An 11989-nucleotide genomic window follows, 5' to 3' on the forward strand; every position below is an offset into this window, starting at 1 on the left:
AGGACTTGAGTTCCTGTATGTTGTTATGATTACACCATGAGTCATTAATCATGAGCCATACACCCCTCCCTTCTTACCAGAGAGATATTTGTTTCTGTCGGCTTGACGCATGACAAAACCCGGTGGCTGTTCCGACTCTGACAACATATCCCAAGTGAACCATGTTCCGTGAAACAGAGAATGTTACAATCTCTGATGTCTCTCTGGAAGGCAACTCATGCCCTAATTTCGTCCACCTTGTTGTCTAAATACTGGACATTGGCGAGTAATATGCTCTGAAGCGGTGGATGGTGTGCTCGCCTTCTAAGTCTGACCAGGAGGTCGCTCCGTCTGCCTCTCCTGTGGCGACGACGTTGTTTTGGGTCGGCCTCTGAGATTAGATCCAATGTCCAGGGTGGAGGTCCGAACAAAGGATCCGCTTCGTGAAAGTCGTATTCCTGGTCGTAATGTTGGTAAACTGACATCGCTCTTGTATACAATAGTTCTTCCTGGCTGTATGTACTAACACTTCAGATTATCTGGGCTAACAATATAAGAAATAATACATAAAACAAATAATCTGACTTCGATGTGGTCGTCTATTGAGCTCCACAGTGGATGCATCATAATACTCATAAAACCTAGCAGTCAAACGCAAATGGTTCCCATAGTTTTTTCACTATTCATTTGATTTATTGTGGATTTTAGAAACACTTCAAATGTGGGTTGTGTTTCGTGTAGGCACCTGGGGTGACGTTTTGATAACCGTGTACATTTCTCTCGGACAAGGTGACTTTTATCAATATATTCGGCTCTATTTACTCTGTTTCAAAAATGCTAATTGGCATCAAAATAGACATCATGTAAGACTACGTTTTTACATTTTAGGAGACGCTGTTATCCAGAGCGACTCACAGTAGTGAGTGCATGCATTTTCATACTTTCTCTTTCATACTGGTCCCCCATGGGAATCAAACCCACAACCCTGGCATTGCAAGCGCCATGCTCCACCAACTGATATACAGTTTAAGTCGGAAGATTACATACACTTAGTCATTAAAGTTATTTTCCAACCACTCCACAAATTTCTTGTTAACAAACTATCGTTTTGGCAAGTCGGTCAGGACATCTACTTTGTTCATGACACAAGTCATTTTTCAAACAACTGTTTACAGACAGATTATTTCACTTAAATCACAATTCCAGAAAATTATGTAATGCTTTACAAGCTTCTGATAGGCTAATTGACATCATTTGAATCAATTGGAGGTGTACCTGTGGATGCATTTCAAGGCATACCTTCAAACTCAGTGCCAATCAGCCAAGACCCCAGAAAAACAATTGTAGACCTCCACAAGCTTGGTTCATCCGTGGGAGCAATTTCCAAATGCCTGAAGGTACCACGTTCATCTGTACAAACAATAGTACGCAAGTACAAACACCATGGGACCATGCAGCCGTCATACCGCTCAGGAAGGAGACGCGTTCTGTCTACTAGAGATGAACGTACTTTGGTGTCGAAAAGTGCAAATCAATCCCAGAACAGCAGCATAGGACCTTGTGAAGATGCTGGAGGAAACAGATACAAAAGTATCTATATCCTCAGTAAAACGAGTCCTATATCGACATAACCTGAAAGGCCGCTCAGAAAGGAAGAAGCCACTGCTCCAAAACCGCCATAAAGAAGCCAGACCACGGTTTGCAACTGCACATGGGGACAAAGATCATACTTTTTGAGAAATGTCCTCTGGTCTGATGAAACAAAAATAGAACTGTTTGGCCATAATGACCATCGTTATGTTTGGATGAAAAAGGGGGAGGTTTGCAAACCAGGAGACAGGCCAGTACATCAGGAGACGTGGAGGAGGCCGTAGGAGGGCAACAACCCAGCAGCAGGACCGCTACCTCCGCCTTTGTGCAAGGAGGTGCACTGCCAGAGCCCTGCAAAATGACCTCCAGCAGGCCACAAATGTGCATGTGTCTGCTCAAACGGTCAGAAACAGACTCCATGAGGGTGGTCTGAGGGCCCGACGTCCACAGGTGGGGGTTGTGCTTACAGCCCAACACCGTGCAGGACGTTTGGCATTTGCCAGAGAACACCAAGATTGGCAAATTCGCCACTGGCGCCCTGTGCTCTTCACAGATGAAAGCAGGTTCACACTGAGCACATGAGCACATGTGACAGACGTGACAGAGTCTGGAGACGCCGTGGAGAACGTTCTGCTGCCTGCAAAATCCTCCAGCATGACCGGTTTGGCGGTGGGTCAGTCATGGTGTGGGGTGGCATTTCTTTGTGGGGCCGCACAGCCCTCCATGTGCTCGCCAGAGGTAGCCTGACTGCCATTAGGTACCGAGATGAGATCCTCAGACCCCTTGTGAGACCATATGCTGACACATGCACATTTGTGGCCTGCTGGAGGTCATTTTGCAGGGCTCTGGCAGTGCACCTCCTTGCACAAAGGCGGAGGTAGCGGTCCTGCTGCTGGGTTGTTGCCATCCTTCGGCCTCCTCCACGTCTCCTGATGTACTGGCCTGTCTCCTGGTAGCGCCTCCATGCTCTGGACACTACGCTGACAGACACAGCAAACCTTTTTGCCACAGCTCGCATTGATGTGCCATCCTGGATGAACTGCACTACCTGAGCCACTTGTGTGGGTTGTAGACTCCGTCTCATGCAACCACTAGAATGAAAGCACCGCCAGCATTCAAAAGTGACCAAAACATCAGCCAGGAAGCATAGGAACTGAGAAGTGGTGTGTGGTCACCACCTGCAGAATCCTCCTTTATTGGGGGTGTCTTGCTAATTGTCTATAATTTCCACCTTTTGTCTATTCCATTTGCACAACAGCATGTGAAATTTATTGTCAATCAGTGTTGCTTCCTAAGTGAACAGTTTGATTTCACAGAAGTGTGATTGACTTGAAGTTACATTGTGTTGTTTAAGTGTTCCCTTTATTTTTTTGAGCAGTGTATTTGGCTAAGGTGTATGTAAACTCCCGACTTCAACTGTACATGGGACTACTACAAATCCTTGCAAGCTCCTGCATGTCATCTCTAGCTAACACCTGTGCTGTCATCTAGCTAGCTACGTTGATCCAAAACAAAATATATATTGAACATTTTAATTTACTGTTCCATATTTTAACTAATATTTGTCTGTTTTATTTATTTATGTTTGGTATTGTGTCTTGTACAGAATACTATCCTGGTAGCAGTCAGGTATTTATAATATGCCAAGAATACAACTTTTTTTGCAAAGAATCTATATACCTACACTGCCGTTCAAAAGGTTGGGGTCACTTAGAAATGTCCTTGTTTTTGAAAGAAAAGCACATTTTTTGTCCATTAAAATAACATAATTTTAGGAATTAGACCTGCACAAATAACACAATGTAAAACAGCATATTGTGATTTTGGTGGGTGGAGTTACGAATTCAAAAACCGGATGCATAAGGTAGGTTTTACATAAAACTCTAGGTCAACTCCAGCAGAATGAAAAACACACTTAAACAGACTCAAAACAAGGAGTAAGCAGCACATTTACCACTGCTTTCCCTCCGAACCCCATAACAAGCAGGATGACAGCATTACACAGGTGACAAAAAGGTAGCAAAAACAGTACAGGAACACCTAGCCCTAGTTTCACCGTATAAGTGAGCAAGCTAGTTAACTAGCAAGCTAGACTGTTGGTTTATAAAGGCCAGTTAAAGCTAAACATGTTTTTATGAATTTCTCATGCATTTAAATGACTAGACAAATATACAGCTAATGTAGCTATCTAGAGAGGCTAATGTCAAATATTTTTACAACTAAACCAAGATAGACCACAGCCTGTTTTTTCCGATGGGAACAAATGAGTCATAGCGGGAAGAACAAGCAAGGAGGTGGGCAGAGCCAAGCACATACTAGTGAGTTCCTATTGGCGCGTTCTAGCATATTTCCGTTAGGGAACGCTTCCTCTGTGAAGTGTGCATTTGGCAATAACTAAATTCGCCTTCGCACTCCTAAACAACTCGATTTTAAAAACCTTTTGCAAAGGGTGAAGTCTACAAAACTTAGTCCACTTTGTTCAAAACATATTCTAGTTTTGAGAACAGAAAACTCTATTGAGATCAAATGTGTCATTGATGAGAAAATGTGCAGAATGTCGGCTAAAATGCATCTGGTTCCATCTTCTTCCACTGCCTGCCATATTTGGTAGCGAGTGGAAACACCAAGCGGACACTTCACATTTATACATCAGGTGTAATATGTCTCATTGTTCTATTTGTACTAATGTTGCTAATTAGCTAACCATGTGCTACCTATCTAGCTATTTTCATTTCAAACTTGCCCAAGACAGTTCACAGAATTGCCCATTTAAAACAACTTTAGGCAATTTATTAATTACTGAATTTAGCTAACATTAGATAATTAATCCAGCTATTCTTACCTTTGCCTTGCTTCGGCAGTCTCGTCCAGATCATCTTGGCCCTGTAGTGATGTGAAGCTTCAGAAGGGCCTTTGTAGTTATGTATGATAGCCACATTAGCAGCTAATCAGGGTAAGCCTACATGAAACACAGCCTTTATTTGAAGTGTTTCTAAAATCTATAATGCATAAAATGAATAGTGGAAAAACGATTGGAATCATTTCCATGTTTGACCGTAGGTTTTATGGGTATTATGACTCATACTGTGGGGCTCAATAGACGGGCTGGTTGTTTAGCAACAAAAAAGACGTGTGCGCAACCATCGGGCAAAGCAGATGAGATTGGCTTAGATTGTTGACAACATGTAAACTATATTTCGTCTCCAATGTTTATTGAACATAAATACATTTGCACACTGACCACTTGTTGTCTCTCTAATACATCGTTACAGTTGTTGGTTAGCTAGCAGGCGATTGAGAATCAGTCCAGCCAGGAATCATGTATTGGTTCATTTTCATAATGGTGTTAATCCTCCAATGGAATGCCAGAAGTTTGATGGATAATGGGCAAGAGTTCAACAAGTTTCTTGAGGAGTTACCAGCCAAATCTGATGTGATTTGTCTCCAGGAGACATGGGTTAAACCTACTCTAGATTTTGTAATAGAAGGTTATGTTGCAGTCCGTAGAGATATGGTGGCAGGAGGTGCTACCTTAATAAAGTGGTGGATCTCATATAGGAATGTGGGAGAGGGAGTTGAACAGGAGCATGTAATGGAAGAGGTGTGGTTGGGAGGGGGAAATATGGTAATAGTGAACTTTTACGACCTGTGTAAGAGACTAGAGTTGATGGGAGTGTAGAAGGTCAAGATAGAAGATGGGTAATGTGGTGTGGGGATTTTAATGCTCAAAGTACACTCTGGGGAGGGTTACAGACTGATGTAAATGGACAAGTGTTGGAGGAAATATTGGATGAGAAAGGGCTTGTGAGTCTTAATGATGGCTGGGGAACCAGGATTGACCCAGTAACTGGAAATGAATCTGCTCTGGATCTTACTCTGATCTCAAGTTGAATGGCAGGCAGATGTAGTTGGGAGGTTTAGGAGAAATCTACAGGGGGTAGTGATTGAGGGTGGAGAGATGGGTTGAAGAGATGGATGTTTGGGAAAGAGGAGTATGTTTCAGGAGTTGACTGAACAGGAGCTGTCTCAGGTTGATCTCAGTTCAGATATAGAAAGAGTGAGTGATGGAGTAAGAGGAGCAATAGTAGGGGCTGCAAGGCAGATGATTCCTACAGTATGGGTACAAGGAGCAAGGCAGATGATTCCTACAGTATGGGTACAAGGAGCAAGGCAGATGATTCCTACAGTATGGGTACCACGAGCAAGGCAGATGATTCCTATGGGTACAGGGCAGGGATCATCAACTAGATTCAGTCGGGGGACGTTGTTTTTCTTGAGCTTATGGTCAGGGGACCGAAAAATAATTAAAATGAATTTATAGACTAAAAATGTTCCGCAAGAAGCCCAAACAGATATATTTGACTAAAGCATACTCATTTCAAACCTTGCTTACATTTGTATATGATCACATACAGTATTTCTCGCTATTATGCGTCGGAATACTTTGGAACAGATTTCCACAATTAAAATCAATTGGAGCTGATTTGCTGATGTTTTTACAGTCTTTTATGTCCAACAATTTTGTTCTGCTTAAAAAACGTGGGGGGCCAAAAAAAATCAAATGCGGGCCACCAGTTGTGGAAACCTGGTATAGGGGGATAAGGAGTAATGCAGTTCTATGGTCAACTGAAGAGTGTAGAGAAGCAGTGAAGTCTAGGAACAGGGCTTTCAGAATGGTGAAAAGGTCCCATAATTACCAGCACCTGATACAGTATAAACAAGCACAAGTAGTAAGAAGGACCATTAGGTCAGCTAAGAGCCGGTACTGTTCTGTAAACAGACCAGACCACTCCTGTGGGAGAGGTATGGGGGATGATTAAGAGGGTGAGTGGGGTCAGACAAGATAGGATCTCCCTGTGCTGAAAAGTGGCGTGACTGTGAGAGATATGGAGAAGGCAGAGATGTTAGCCCAGGCATTTGTGAAGGTGCACAGCTCAAATAATGTGACATTAGAGTGTCAGAAGAGAACATCCGGGGTCCTGGATCAGAGAGATGGTAGGGGATGCATTGAATGGCCCTTTTATGTTGGCTGAGATGAAGAGAGCATAGATAAAATTGAGGTAACATTTTTTTTAAACTAGGCAAGTCAGTTAAGAACAAATTCTTATTTACAATGACTGCTTACCCTGGCCAAAACCGGACGACGCTGGGCCAATTGTACGCTGCCCTAATATCTCCTGGGAAGGATGAGATGTGTTACAGCATGATGACTCATCTCAGTGACACTGCAATGGGGAAAGTATTGGGTCTTTACAATAAGGTGGGGCAGGAAGAGAAACTGCCTGGAAGTTGGAAGCAGGCTGTAGTGATGCCGATATGGAAAGCAGGGAAAGACCCTACTAGTCCTTCATGCTATAGGCCAATAGCGTTGACATCTGATGTATGTAACCTTATGGAAAGGCTGACTTATGGTGGGGAGCTCTATGTCAGAAAGCTATGAAGTCGATAATGGTACCCCCCAGGGAAGTGTCATTAGTCCTTTATTGTTCTCCATTATGATTGACGATATATTCTGCCAGGTCAGACCTGATATTGGGAGGTCATTGTTTGCAGATGACGGGGCACTGTGAAAGAGACAAAAATATTCCCCATACAGCCAGAAGAGTTCAATAAGTGATCAGTAAAGTTGAGTCCCTCAGGTGGGGCTTCAAGTTCTCAGTTGAGAAAACACACTGTTTTTTTTATTTTAAAAGGTTGGGGAGGAAGCTGTATGGAAGGAATCTGGAGAGGGAGGAAGGGAGTGTTTAGGTTCCTGGGGGTCTGGTTTGACACTCGAATGACATGGGCGGACGATATTAGTGTCCGAGTAGTTGTCAAAGGAAAGAAAATATTGAATATGATGCGTTCTTTGTCTGGAATGGAGTGTGGGGCAGATAGAATGGCGTTGAAAATGCTATATATAGCGCTGTTAAGGTCATCACTAGATTAGGGAAGTGTAGTGAGATGGAAATGTCTATGCTATTTTAATAACCAATTTCTGTGTTCTAGTCATGTGCTTTTCTAATAAACAATTTCTGTGTTCATGCAAGTGACTGATTGAACGAATCCTCACTATCTCAGTTTCTAGGTCTCAGCTTAAAGAAGCCTCGTGAGTTATTGGTCTGTCACATGCATGACCCAGTATTGGTTGGTCACATGAAGGAAGCAAACATTAATGATGAATGAATTATGAATGATGTATAAGCTAAAACATGCAAATATAACTTGTCTGTATATACGAGAACTAACAGTACTGCCCCGGGTAGAGATCCTGATTGACATGTGTACTTGGTGCATTGAGTTGGTTGGAACCTCTGCAGCGCGCTGATAATAAACAATGACTAATATAAGATTGTCTTAGTGTCCCTGTGTAGAATTTCCACAACAGTAGCATATGGATCAGCAGCTGATCCAGACTCAAGCCCTAAGAATATGTTGTGGATCAGTCAGGACATCCCCGGTGGTAGCAAAGCAGGTAGAGTTGGGAGAGATGCCGGTAAAGTTAAGAATACAACAACTAACCATGACATATTGGGTAGTTCTACTAGGACGTAAGGTTACAAATTATTCCTAGATTGCTGAAAACATGAGCAAAACCTGAATACAAGTTTTGGGTGGATAGGCAATGGCATGATGAGAGAGATGGGTTTGTTTGTGAAGGAGTTTACACACTCTGTGGTTCTTCCTGCTATCCCACCTTGGTTGCTTCCTCAGCCAGTGATATATCTAGGGTTGCTTGAGAGGGTAAGAGCTGATGAGGAATAGATTCAGTAGTAAGTGAACATTTAAGAACACAGTACTATGCTTTCTTGAATACAGTGCCTTTGGAAAGTATTCAGACCAATTGACTTTTTCCACTTTGTTACATTACAGCCTAAAATTGAAAAGAAAAAGTTATTTAATCCTTCTACACACAATACCTCATAATGACAAAACAGTTTAAAAAAACATTATGCAAATGTATAAAAATAAAAAACAGAAATACCTTATTTACATAAGTATTTAGACCCTTTGCTATGAGACTCGAAAATGTATTCTTGAGATGTTTTTACAACTTGATTTACCTGTGGTAAATTCAACTGATTGGACATGATTTGGAAAGGCTCACACCTGTCTATATAAGGTCCCGCAGTTGACAGTGCATGTCAGAGCAAAAACCAAGCCAAGAGGTCAAAGGAATTGTCCGCCGAGCTCCTAGACAGGATTGTGTCGAGACACAGATCTGGGGAAGGGTACTAAAAAATGTCTGCAGCACTGAAGGTCCCCAAGAACACAGTGACCTTCATCATTCTTAAATGGAAGAAGTTTGGAACCACCAAGACTCTTCGTAGAGCTGGCCGCCCGGCCAAACTGAGAAATCAGGGGAAAAGGGCCTTGGTCAGGGAGGTGACCAAGAACCCGATGGTCACTCTGACAGAGCTTCTCCTAGCTCTGTGGAGATAGTAGAACCTTCCAGAAGGACAACCTTCTCTGCAGCACTCCACCAATCAGGCCTTTATGATAGAGTCGCCAGACGGAAGCTACTCCTCAGTAAATAGCACATGACAGCCCGCTTGGAGTTTGCCAAAAGGCACCTAAAGGACTCACAGACCATGAGAAACAAGATTCTCTGGTCTCATGAAACCAAGATTGAACTCTTTGGGCTGAATGCCAAGCATCATGTCTGGAGGAAACCTGCCACCATCCCTACGGTGAAGCATGATGGTGGCAGCATCATGCTGTGGGAATGTTTTTCAGCGGCAGGGACTGGGAGACCAGTCAGTATCGAGGGAAAGGTTTAACGGAGGAAAGTACAGAGAGATCCTTGATGAAAACCTGTTCCAGAGCGCTCAGAACCTCAGACTGGGATCAAGGTTCCCCTTCCAACAGGACAACAACCCTAAGCACACAGCCAAGACAATGCAGGAGTGGCTTCGGGACAAGTCTCTGAATGTCCTTGAGTGGCCCAGCCAGAGCCCGGACCTGAACCCGGTTGAACATCTCTGGAGAGACCTGAAAATATGTAGATGTGTAGAGACGCTCCCCATCCAACCTGACAGAGCATAAGAGTATCTGCAGAGAAGAATGGGATAAACTCCCCAAATACAGGTGTGCCAAGCTTGTAGCATCATACCCAAGAAGACTCAAGGCTGTAATCGCTGCCAAAGGTAAAGGGTCTGAATCCTTATGTAATTTAATATACTTTTTTTTTTATCAATGTGCAAACATTTCTAAAAACCTGTTTTTGGTTTGTCATTATGCAGTATTGTGTGTAGATTGAGGGGGGGAAATATTTAATACATTTTAGAAGTCTAATGTAACAAAATGTGCAAAAAAGTCAAGGGGTCTGAACACTTTCCGAATGCACAGATGGATCTAAGGACTCTAAACCAGGGAGGACAGGAGCAGCTTTTACTGTTCCTGAGTTTAAGGTGGAAGTGATAAAAAGAGAAACGGATCATTTATCTTTTTACACAAAGGAGTTGTTGGCCAAACTATTGGCTGCGGAGTTGGTGGAGGAAGGGAGGCCAAACAGAGTAGTCATCTCGGAGCGATTGTTACTATATTTAAGGAGTAAAGGGGTTGAAGATCCAAGATTACGTGAACTGCTGGGGAAAACTTCAGGAGATGTAGTATTTAATTATGTATTTCGTTTCCTTAGGGAGATGAGAATATAGGGTAGGATTTAGACCTTCCCTTTCTCTGGTCCACACTCCAGTTCAGTTGGTGGCGGTAATACATCTTAAAGTTGCTTGATAACCGCCATATATAATCTACAGAACAAAAACTGAGGCATGGAAGAAGAACGGGGAGCAATGGCAGAAGCACTGTTTGATTCTGTTGGCGCAAGTGAAGACAGAGGATACGAGTGGAATACTGTAACATCTAAGAATGGAGCTAAAAGGCCAAAAGTTGTTAATCAAGATAAGCCTCGGTATGATAATTAGATTGAATTAGATTTATTTAATGCTTTTCTACCAACTGAGGTAATCAAAGCACTTCACATAGTACGAGAAAAAAAACAATCACCTCACCCTTCTCCAACGCGCACCACCCACCTGGGTGATGCCCAGTGACCATTTTTATGCCGCAACGCTCACCACCCATCATGTGAGGAGTGATATGCCAATTAGAAATGAGGGTGGTGATTAATGCCTCATTTGTTGTTGGAGTGTGATTCATGAACAAGGATGTTTTTTGGAGAAACCTGTTTGCTGTTCACAAAGATGGAAGGAAGTGGAGTCAGAGAGTGACCAGGAGTGTTGATTTCATGTGTCAAAAGAACAAAAGGTGAAAGCACCGTGCAAATTATTGACGCATGAAGTGGACAGCTATGATTATCGGAATAGGGCACTGAGAAAAGGTGTCATAGCAGGTGTCTCTGTGGATATTGAGGCTTCATGGTTTAAGATGAACATGCCAGGAACATTTGATTTATGCCACTTAAATCACACTGTGAATGGAAAGGAGGAGGAAATTCTTTCTGTATTATTGATGTTTGATGAAGAATTTCTCCCGACCCATGTAAAGCTGGGATATATTACATTTACATTTACATTTAAGTCATTTAGCAGACGCTCTTATCCAGAGCGACTTACAAGTACATACATTCATACTTTTTTTTTTTTTTTTTTTGTACTGGCCCCATGTGGGAATCGAACCCACAACCCTGGCGTTGCAAGCGCCATGCTCTACCAACTGAGCCACACGGGGCCCCATATATGAGAAGTACACGGCAGCGGAACGGATAACAGCTGGCTAGCCAAAGGGACTTGGAATTCTGGAGACGGATCTTCCCAGCAGGATCGTGTGGCAGATGGTTGGAAATGTCAGCGAGTAGTGCGGACAAAGTGGAAATGGAAAAGGAATGGAGGAAATGGAGAAAAGGTTGGAGAAGCTACAGCTGGAATGCAAACAATATGGGTAACAGTTCTGATGATTTGGAGTGGGAGGATGAGAGTCAAGGATCTGAATGGAATGTAGTGGAAAGACATAGGAAGTAGAGAGATCATGATACTGAAAGCAGTGGAGCGTCTAGTAAAAAAACATTAAGAGGGCCAAAGTAGGAAGCAAGAGTCATAATGTGTTGGAGTGGAAAGTTGTCATTTACAGCCTCTGGTTAACCAAAGCCATAGAGAAAGAGATGGGTGAAGTTAAACTATCCCGGTTAATTGGAAATGGTAGATTGCTAATATTTTGTGATAGCCAGGCTCAGCAAGGGAAGATTCTGCAAATGGAAAAACTTAACGGGAAGAAGATTAAAAGCAATGTCCCTGGGGCATATGCTAGATTGAGGGGAGTCATCACTGGGGTCACAGTATCTATGTCTATAGATGATATTAAATAAAATGTGAAGGGAGGCAGAGTGACTGAGGCCAAAAGGTTGATCAGTAGGAAAGAGTCACAGAAGTGAAAGCTTATCAGTGCTGTTGAGGTTTGAGACGGTTTCTCCTGGAAAAGT

The 11989-nt window shown here is 42.8% G+C and overlaps 1 non-coding gene across 1 annotated transcript; it reads right to left on the bottom strand.

Annotated features, from left to right (window-relative positions):
* Positions 1-11168: 11168 nt before the first annotated feature.
* Positions 11169-11242, bottom strand: trnaa-ugc (transfer RNA alanine (anticodon UGC)). Its single transcript has one exon. It is a non-coding gene; the product is annotated as a tRNA-Ala (tRNA).
* Positions 11243-11989: the final 747 nt, after the last annotated feature.

Source organism: Salvelinus fontinalis, chromosome 25 (assembly GCF_029448725.1).
Source record: "Salvelinus fontinalis isolate EN_2023a chromosome 25, ASM2944872v1, whole genome shotgun sequence".
Lineage (NCBI taxonomy): Eukaryota > Metazoa > Chordata > Actinopteri > Salmoniformes > Salmonidae > Salvelinus > Salvelinus fontinalis.